Source organism: Cyclopterus lumpus, chromosome 25 (genome assembly GCF_009769545.1).
Source record: "Cyclopterus lumpus isolate fCycLum1 chromosome 25, fCycLum1.pri, whole genome shotgun sequence".
NCBI lineage: Eukaryota > Metazoa > Chordata > Actinopteri > Perciformes > Cyclopteridae > Cyclopterus > Cyclopterus lumpus.
Genome location: NC_046990.1, coordinates 286,039 through 297,402, shown reverse-complemented (window position 1 = coordinate 297,402; position 11,364 = coordinate 286,039).

The window sequence follows — 11,364 nt, the reverse complement described above, 5'->3', positions numbered from 1 at the left end:
CACACGCACCCACACGCACGCACGCACGCACACAGGTGGAGAATACAAATGTTTGACTGTATGAAGCATTCAAAGTGAGATGTGCCGAAGGGGAAAGCACAGATTGCTTTGAGTTAACTCCAATTTCTCGGTGCAAAAGAGCCATTAAAACACCTAATAAACACAGCTATAAAATGCCTTATAATGGACTTCAGGCCAATCACATGGATCAAAGGAGCCGTCAATCCACGACGTATGAAAGAGAAGCAATGTCACGCGCTGAGCAAAACACGTCTTGTTTGGTCATTGGTCAAATGATCTGGAATCTGTGTGTGTGTGCGTGTGTGTTATATGTATGTGTGTTTGTGCGTGTGTTGTGTGTGTACGTGTGTTTGTGCGTGTGTGTGTGCGTGTGTGTGCGTGTGTGTGTGTGTGTGTGTGTGCGTGTGTCTCAGTGAGTCCTATCTGTGGATAGTTGTGAACACAGTACCGCAGCATGCAGGCCTATCGCCCCCTTGTGGCCACTGCAGACGGAGAAGAGAAGTTCTCTCTTCCATCATGTCCAGCTGCTGCCGTGCTCCCTCTTTCTGACCTGATATGAATCATGTCATCCCCATAAAGTTACTGACACAGACACAGACACACAGACACAGACACACAGACACACAGACACAGACAGAGACAGAGACACAGACAGAGACACAGACACAGACAGACACACAGACAGAGACACAGACACAGAGACACAGACAGACACACAGACACAGACACAGAGACACAGACAGACACACAGACAGAGACACAGACACAGAGACACAGACAGACACACAGACACAGACACAGAGACACAGACAGACACACAGACACAGAGACACACAGACACAGAGACACACAGACACACAGACACAAACAGAGACACAGACACACAGACACAAACAGAGACACAGACACACAGACACAAACAGAGACACAGACACACAGACACAAACAGAGACACAGACCCACAGACACACAGACACAGACACACAGACACACAGACACAGACACACAGACACACAGACACAGAGACACACAGACACACAGACACACAGACACACAGACACACAGACACACAGACACACAGACACAAACAGACACACAGACACACAGACACAGAGACAGAGACACACAGACACAGACACAGAGACACAGAGACACACAGACACACAGACACACAGACACACAGACACACAGACACACAGACACACAGACACAAACAGAGACACAGACACACAGACACAAACAGAGACACAGACACACAGACACAGACACAGACACAGACACAGACACAGACACAGACACAGACACAGACAGTGGACCTGTTCTATTTGTTGTGCTGGTAATCCTCAATGCTCCCCCGTGTTGGATGATCCACTTCACAGGACCGTCATAGCAGAGATGTGAAGCCTGTTTCCAACCTATTGTCTTCCAGTCCTCTTAACTGGTAACTCTTACTATCCAGTTTGTCCACGAGCGCTGCTTCCAAAGCAAACCACCACTAGGTGGCACACTTACTCACTTTACAATGATCATCATTGCGTCATCGAATACTGTATGGTGAATTGCATATTTACAACATGTACAGCGCAGATAAAAACGGCAGCAAACACAAGTTATGATCATCCCATCTGAGTGCAATTAGGACTACAGGTAATATTAATTCATTAATAATGTTATGTATACTCATGACAAGCTCAAGGGTGAAGGTATCAAGTTATAAATAGGAAATATCTGTATACTATTAAATGAAAAGAGTTGCTTTATTATTAAATGAAATAACTTCTGTACGATCTGTAAAGAAATATAATAATCATAATAATTGTCATTGAGACAGAGAGACTCCCTGCAGCTGATCACACTGGAGAGGCAAACTGCAGCTTAGTGCACGAGGAGCCTTCAAGAAGATAGATGCACCCCTCACCCTAACTCTGCATCTGTAAACGTCTGCAGCAGAGTGGGCTTGTTATGAGAGAGCAGCCTGATGCAACTTTGCATGAAACCGGTTGATGCAATGAAACCTGCAGTCAAACACGGCGGTGGGCACGTCCGGGGGGATGTTTTGCCTATTGTGGCGCTGGTGATTTTCACACGCCACACTGACCAAAGCAAAGCACCAGGAGTGTCATCGAGCCAAGAGTCATGTGGAAGATGATTCATCTGATGCTAAAATAGGTATTCAGATATTTTACTTCAGCATCAAAAGTAAAAGAGTTAACGTGCAGTAAAGTGTCACCGTGATAAATGATGATTAATTGATAAATACTTCCGTGGATGTCTCTATCCTTTAGCTCCTGTTGCCTAGTTTAATCTACAGCAATGCATCTTATCATATTAGATCATATGTTTGTCGCCGTCCTGTGAGAACCACATATCTCTAAAAAGTCATGAGCTCATAAAAACTGCCCGGCTGATCTGAAAGAGTTTATTTAGCTCCAGGAGGATAATCTTCTAAACACAATGCAGGAAGGGGACGGAACAACTGTAATCTGGAAAGTAAGTCGTAGCTGGAGCTGTCAGTCAAATGTCGAAGTCAAAAGTACAGTATTTAGTATGAAGTTGCATAAAATAGAAATCCTCAAGGAAAGTACCTCCATGGTGTACTAAATGTAGTTCCAGCCTTAACACACAGTTCATAACAGAATGGGTCAATTCCAAGAGCAGCATGGCTTTCCATTTCAGATCTCTACCACAATTCATTCTCTATGAAGAGTTGAAAAGGGAAAAAGTGAAACATACATTTTTCTAAAAGCGCTCTGGAGTAAAAAAAAACATTTGTCGGGAAATTTTAGAGCTTTTTCTTGAGTTGTCTAGATGGGTTTGGTTCTGAAGCCTATTTGGTTGTTCCCCAGCATACATTACAGCTTGATTTGGAATAAATATAACATGTAGCTCTACGCATGGTACATCCTCCTATGACCTGCTGTTCTGGAGACAAATTACAAACTGAAGGATGTCGAGCAGAAAAGTCGTAAATCAGAGTAAAGCCAAACACTGCGAGGCAGCTAATGAAGTGGCTCGAGAGGGCCACGCTGGGCGACCTCCATCTTGTCACTCATTACCGCTAAAGGAAACAGTGAAGGCCTGCGTGGAAACGCACGCCTTCGTGTCTTAGATCAAACAGCGGCGAGCCGGCACCGCCGCTCTTCCAGCCCAAATCACAAACGCAGTACGAGCCTGCTGCGCATCCAGGCCTTTGCAGAAGTGGGCTTTTGATCACGGCCGGGTCCTCGAGGACGTGTTTAAAAAGGACAGCAAGAGGAACTATGTGGGATCTGTGCGTCTGACCTCGAAGAAATCATTTGCTCTGATGGCACTGAGAGGCCTGGCCTCCACACACTGGGAAGATGAACACATAAGATTAGCAAAGACTAACAGTCTCTGTCATGATGAACAGACGCCGGGGCCGAGTCAAGATGCTGAGACTAAACCCGCCAGCTCTTCTAAAAACATACAATCCCCCCAACACTTGTCCAAGCTCAGACGCATGTGAAATACACCCACGCCTGCTTAGATAAACTCTGAGCTGCTCACAGACATGCAGTATACTCAGACTGGAGTTTGACTGATGCTGCTTCTTCTTCCCAAACAAAGACGCTATACAGTATTTGGAAGTGTTGTTTATTACTAAATGACATGTTAGCCAGTTGTAAACATGCCGATTTAGGAATTACCGTGAGAGATTTGAGTGTGTGTTGTGAAGGAGAGAGAGGCAGAAGCCGTGTTCTGACTGCTTCATCAGTCTGGTGACCTGCTGGAGGCCACGACAGACCGTGCTGAAGCTGCTGCACTGCCTGTATTTTGGGTTGGAAAAGTCATAACAGCTTCTGTGTCTACTTGAAAAGCACTTCACTAAAACCTCACTATTTAAAATACTTCTGCATAAGCAACCTCACGCGAGTCCAAAGCGCCCAAAGAGGCCATATAATCAGCTTTAAGAATTGAATTTAACATTTCTGTTTTTGAGGTTCATTGAAACTAAAACTAAATTACAATTTTTTACTTTTCTCAACTTCAAAATGATAATTCAGGTAATTAGAAATAACGGACTTTTCTCTCTGAGCAGTGTGCCATATGCCAAACCATATGAAGGAAATCTGCTGTGGAAATATTACATCCGAACAAATGAGATTCAATTCAATTCAATTCAGTTTATTTTGTATAGCCCAATATCACAAATTACAAATTGTCCTCAGAGGGCTTTACAATCTGTACACATACGACATCCCTGACCTTTGACCTCACATCGGATCAGGAAAAACTCCCCAAAAATAACCTTTGACAGGGAAAAAAGGGAAGAAACCTTCAGGAGAGCAACAGAGGAGGATCCCTCTCCCCGGATGGACAGATGAATAGATGTCATGTGTTCAGAATGAACAGAGTTACAGAGTTACATAAACACATTACATGAATATGACAATGTATGAATGGAACTCCAATCCATGAAACAGAAGGAGGTAGAGAGGAGGGGGCGGGGCATCAGCAGGGCCAATGGGAGGCCGGTTCACCAGGCATCAGACACCTCCAGGTCCAATGGACCCTATGAGACGTGAAGTCACAACGACTCCGGGGAGGAAGCAGAGTTAATAAGGTGCAATGGAGAGATGTAAATTTATCCATAAGGAGAGAGAGAAGAGGAGATAGGTGCTCAGTGTATCCTAAAACATCCCCCAGCAGCCTATAAGCCTATAGCAGCATATCAAGGGGCTCGACCAGGACAAACCTGATTCAGCCCTAACTATAAGCACTATTAAAGAGGAAAGTCTTAAGTCTATTCTTGAATGAGGTGACTGTGTCTGCCTCCAGGACTGAAAGTGGAAGCTGGTTCCATAAAAGAGGAGCTTGATAACTGAAGGCTCTGGCTCCCATCCTACTTTTTAGGACTCTAGGAACCACAAGTAGCCCCGCATTTAGTGAGCGCAGCTCTCTAGTGGGGCAATATGGTACTACAAGCTCCTTAAGATATGATGGTGCATCACCAATCAAGGCTTTGTAGGTGAGGAGAAGAATTTTAAATGTGATTCTTGATTTTACAGGGAGCCAGTGCAGAGCAGCTAATACAGGAGTCATGTGATCTCTTTTCTTAGTTTTTGTGAGTACACGAGCTGCAGCATTCTGGATCAACTGGAGGGATTCAAGAGACTTATTAGAGCAGCCTGATAATAAGGAGTTGCAGTAATCTAGTCTGGAAGTAACAAACGCGCGAACCAGCTTTTCTGCATCTTTTTGAGACAAGATGTGCCTGATTTTTGAAATGTTACGTAGATGAAAAAATGCAATCCTTGAGATTTGCTTAACATGGGAGTTAAAGGACAAGTCTCGGTCAAAGATAACTAGAGATTCTTTACAGTGGTGTTGGATGCCAGGGAAATGCCATCTACAGAAACCACATCACCAGATAATTGATCTCTGAGGTGTTCAGGGCCAGTAAAATAACTTCAGTTTTGTCTGAGTTTAACATCAGGAAGTTGCAGGTCATCCATGTTTTTATGTCTTTAAGACATTCTTGAATTTTAGTAAGCTGGTTGGTCTCCTCTGGTTTGATCGATAGATATAATTGAGTATCGTCTGCATAGCAATGAAAGTTTATGGAGTGTTTCCTGATAATATTGCCCAAAGGAAGCATATATAAGGTAAATAAAATTGGTCCAACCACAGAACCTTGTGGAACTCCGTGATTAACATTGGTGGTCATTGAGGCTTCATCGTTTACAAATACAAATTGAGATCGATCTGATAAATAGGATTTAAACCAACTTAGTGCGGTACCTGAAATGCCAATCGACTGATCCAGTCTCTGTAATAGGATGTCATGATCAATGGTGTTGAACGCAGCACTAAGGTCTAATAATACCAGTACAGAGATGAGTCCTTTATCTCAGTGGTCCCCAACCTTTTTATCACCGCGGACCGGTCAACGCTTGGCAAATTTTACCGCGGCCCGGGGGGGGGTTGGTGCGGCGCGTTAGTGCACCGACCCTTTGAGAGTTACGTGCGTACATTTTACATGCCTGCACAGATACAGATACACCACAAAAAGTAATATAAAGTGCATGGAAATTTTTACTCACCATAATGCCAAATCAATGGGAGCCCTGCAAGTTGCGAAGCAGTATTGAAGGCTTCATTGCCTCATTAGCAAGCCGGTCGCCGCATATTATGCAGAGCGAGCTTGGAATATGGGAATCACCTGCCGCGATAAACCCATATTTTAAGTAGGTCTCCTGGTATTGTCTGGTAAAAGTTTTCTTTTTCTTTGAACTCGTAGGCTCTTCTTCTGTCTCTTCACTAGACCTTTTCCCTTTCGCAAAAAAAATATCCAAAGACGTCTGTTTCTTACTCATTTTGCTCGCTTGTGGGTTAAAATTTGGCGCACAAGTGACCGGGATGCAAACGAGCGAATCCGGTCATTTTTCAAAATAAAAGTTTTTTCAAAATAAAAGATCGTTCATACTCTGATAATAAATAAAACGGAAATTATTAATTATTTCTTGTGCGGCCCGGTACCAATTGATCCACGGACCGGTACCGGTCCGCGGCCCGGGGGTTGGGGACCACTGCTTTATCTGATGCAATTAGGAGGTCATTTGTAATCTTCACCAGTGCTGTCTCTGTGCTGTGGTGTTTTCTAAATCCTGACTGAAACTCCTCAAATAAACTATTCTGATGTAGGAAGTCGCACAACTGATTTGCGACTACTTTCTCAAGGATCTTAGAGAGGAAGGGAAGGTTAGAGATCGGTCTGTAGTTAGCCAACACCTCTGGATTAAGAGTGGGCTTTTTCAGGAGAGGTTTAATTACAGCTACTTTGAAGGAATGTGGTACATGGCCTGTTAGCAAAGACACATTAACAATATCCAACAGAGAGGTGCCAATTAAAGGCAACACGTCTTTAAGCAGCCTCGTTGGGATGGGGTCTAAGAGACAGGTAGACGGTTTAGAAGTAGAAACCGTTGAGGACAATTGGTCTAGGTTAATGGGAGAAAAGCTATCCAAATATACACCAGGGCATACAGCCGTTTCCAAGGCCACTCCTCTTGATGACAGATCGGCAGTAGTTGAGGTCAAGAGATCATCAATCTTGCCTCTAATAGTTGAAATCTTTTCATTGAAGAAGTTCATGAAGTCATTACTACTGAGGTCTATAGGAATACACGGCTCCACAGAGCTGTGACTCTCTGTCAGCCTGGCTACAGTGCTAAAGAGAACCCTGGGGTTGTTCTTATTTTTCTCTATTACTGATGAGTAATAGGCTGCTCTGGCATTACGGAGAGCCTTTTTATATGTTTTAAGGCTGTCTCGCCAAACTAAGCGTGATTCTTCCAGATTGGTGGAACGCCATATGCTTTAAAGCTTTCGTGAAGTTTGCTTTAGTTTTTGGGTCTGAGGGTTCTACCAGGGAGCAAACCTCCTTTGCCTCACTGTCTTCTTCTTCAGTGGGGCTATCGAGTCTAGTGTCATTCTCAGTGAGCCTGTAGCACTATCGACAATATGATCAATCTGGGACGGACTAAAGTTAGCACATGAGTCCTCCGTCACATTGAGACGTGGTATTGAATCAAATGCAGAAGGAATCTCTTCTTTAAATTTAGCTACAGCACTGTCAGTTAGACATCTGGTGTAGAAACTTTTGACTAACGGTGTATACTCCGGGAGTATAAACTCAAAAGTTATGAGGTAATGGTCTGACAGAAGAGGGTTCTGTGGGAAGACCTCCAAATGCTCAATGTCATATGTAAGAACAAGGTGGAGGGTGTGGCCAAAGCAGTGAGTGGGTTTCTGTACTCTGACAGAAGTCAATCGAGTCCAACAATGAGATAAATGCAGCACTAAGGCAATCATTATCAACATCAATATTAAAATCTCCTACAATAATAACCGTATCAGTTTTAAGGACTAAACTTGATAAACACTCTGAAAATTCAGATATAAATTCTGAATATGGACCTGGTGGCCGGTACAGTATAACAAATAGTATTGGCTGTAATGTTTTACAGGTTGGATGTGAAAGACTAAGAACAAGGCTTTCAAATGAGTTGTAGTTTAGTTTAGGTTTAGGATTCATTAATAGACTTGAGTCAAAGATGGCTGCTACTCCACCTCCTCGGCCGGTGCCTCGAGGAATGTGAGTATTAATATGACTTGGAGGAGTTGATTCATTTAGGTTGACATATTCTTCATGGCTCAGCCAGGTTTCAGTAAGACACAATAAATCAATGTGATTGTCTGATATTAAATCATTTACTAATACAGCTTTAGATGACAGAGATCTAATATTTAGGAGTCCACATTTAATTATCCTGTTGTGTTGCACTGTTGCAGTAGTGATGTTAACCTGTATGAGGTTATTTTGTATGACTCCTCTTCTGGTTACTTTTGATTTAATTAATTTAAGTGGCCGTGGGACAGACACAGTCTCTATAGAGTTAAGGTTAAGGGTGGGTAACTGCTCCAATGGAAGTGCAGAGAAGGGTGGAAGACTACAACTCTGCTTCTGCTTCCTGATCTGAACTCTGGGTCATGGATTAAGTCCATTAATCAATCACATGTTCTCTTGTGTGTCCTGGTGTTCTCATGTTCTCATGTGTGTCCTGGTGTTCTCATGTTCTCATGTGTGTCCTGGTGTTCTCATGTTCTCATGTGTGTCCTGGTGTTCTCATGTTCTCATGTGTGTCCTGGTGTTCTCATGTTCTCACGTGTGTCCTGGTGTTCTCATGTTGTCATGTGTGTCCTGGTGTTCTCATGTTCTCATGTGTGTCCTGGTGTTCTCATGTTATCATGTGTGTCCTGGTGTTCTCATGTTCTCATGTGTGTCCTGGTGTTCTCATGTTCTCTTGTGTGTCCTGGTGTTCTCATGTTCTCATGTGTGTCCTGGTGTTCTCATGTTCTCATGTGTGTCCTGGTGTTCTCATGTTATCATGTGTGTTCTTATGTTCTCATGTGTGTCCTGGTGTTCTCATGTTCTCATGTGTGTCCTGGTGTTCTCATGTTCTCATGTGTGTCCTGGTGTTCTCATGTTACCATGTGTGTCCTGGTGTTCTCATGTTCTCATGTGTGTCCTGGTGTTCTCATGTTACCATGTGTGTCCTGGTGTTCTCATGTTCTCATGTGTGTCCTGGTGTTCTCATGTTCTCTTGTGTGTCCTGGTGTTCTCATGTTACCATGTGTGTCCTGGTGTTCTCATGTTCTCATGTGTGTCCTGGTGTTCTCATGTTACCATGTGTGTCCTGGTGTTCTCATGTTACCATGTGTGTCCTGGTGTTCTCATGTTATCACGTGTGTCCTGTGTTCTCATGTTCTCATGTGTGTCCTGGTGTTCTCACGTTATCATGTGTGTCCTGGTGTTCTCATGTTACCATGTGTGTCCTGGTGTTCTCATGTTACCATGTGTGTCCTGGTGTTCTCATGTTCTCATGTGTGTCCTGGTGTTCTCATGTTCTCATGTGTGTCCTGGTGTTCTCATGTTATCATGTGTGTCCTGGTGTTCTAATGTCCTCATGTGTGTCCTGGTGTTCTCATGTTCTCATGTGTGTCCTGGTGTTCTCATGTTCTCACGTGTGTCCTGGTGTTCTCATGTTGTCATGTGTGTCCTGGTGTTCTCATGTTCTCATGTGTGTCCTGGTGTTCTCATGTTATCATGTGTGTCCTGGTGTTCTCATGTTCTCATGTGTGTCCTGGTATTCTCATGTTCTCTTGTGTGTCCTGGTGTTCTCATGTTCTCATGTGTGTCCTGGTGTTCTCATGTTCTCATGTGTGTCCTGGTGTTCTCATGTTATCATGTGTGTTCTTATGTTCTCATGTGTGTCCTGGTGTTCTCATGTTACCATGTGTGTCCTGGTGTTCTCATGTTCTCATGTGTGTCCTGGTGTTCTCATGTTACCATGTGTGTCCTGGTGTTCTCATGTTACCATGTGTGTCCTGGTGTTCTCATGTTATCACGTGTGTCCTGTGTTCTCATGTTCTCATGTGTGTCCTGGTGTTCTCATGTTATCATGTGTGTTCTTATGTTCTCATGTGTGTCCTGGTGTCTCAAGTTCTCATGTGTGTCCTGGTGTTCTCATGTTCTCATGTGTGTCCTGGTGTTCTCATGTGTGTCCTGGTGTTCTCATGTTACCATGTGTGTCCTGGTGTTCTCATGTTCTCATGTGTGTCCTGGTGTTCTCATGTTCTCATGTGTGTCCTGGTGTTCTCATGTTCTCATGTGTGTCCTGGTGTTCTCATGTTCTCATGTGTGTCCTGGTGTTCTCATGTTATCATGTGTGTTCTTATGTTCTCATGTGTGTCCTGGTGTTCTCATGTTATCATGTGTGTTCTTATGTTCTCATGTGTGTCCTGGTGTTCTCATGTTCTCATGTGTGTCCTGGTGTTCTCATGTTACCATGTGTGTCCTGGTGTTCTCATGTTCTCATGTGTGTCCTGGTGTTCTCATGTTCTCATGTGTGTCCTGGTGTTCTCATGTTCTCATGTGTGTCCTGGTGTTCTCATGTTACCATGTGTGTCCTGGTGTTCTCATGTTCTCATGTGTGTCCTGGTGTTCTCATGTGTGTCCTGGTGTTCTCATGTTCTCATGTGTGTCCTGGTGTTCTCATGTTCTCATGTGTGTCCTGGTGTTCTCATGTGTGTCCTGGTGTTCTCATGTTCTCATGTGTGTCCTGGTGTTCTCATGTTCTCATGTGTGTCCTGGTGTTCTCATGTTACCATGTGTGTCCTGGTGTTCTCATGTTACCATGTGTGTCCTGGTGTTCTCATGTTACCATGTGCGTCCTGGTGTTCTCATGTTCTCATGTGTGTCCTGGTGTTCTCATGTTCTCACGTGTGTCCTGGTGTTCTCATGTTACCATGTGTGTCCTGGTGTTCTCATGTTCTCATGTGTGTCCTGGTGTTCTCATGTTCTCTTGTGTGTCCTGGTGTTCTCATGTTACCATGTGTGTCCTGGTGTTCTCATGTTCTCATGTGTGTCCTGGTGTTCTCATGTTACCATGTGTGTCCTGGTGTTCTCATGTTACCATGTGTGTCCTGGTGTTCTCATGTTATCACGTGTGTCCTGTGTTCTCATGTTCTCATGTGTGTCCTGGTGTTCTCACGTTATCATGTGTGTCCTGGTGTTCTCATGTTACCATGTGTGTCCTGGTGTTCTCATGTTCTCATGTGTGTCCTGGTGTTCTCATGTTCTCATGTGTGTCCTGGTGTTCTCATGTTATCATGTGTGTCCTGGTGTTCTAATGTCCTCATGTGTGTCCTGGTGTTCTCATGTGTGTCCTGGTGTTCTCATGTTACCATGTGTGTCCTGGTGTTCTCATGTTACCATGTGTGTCCTGGTGTTCTCATGTTCTCATGTGTGTCCTGGTG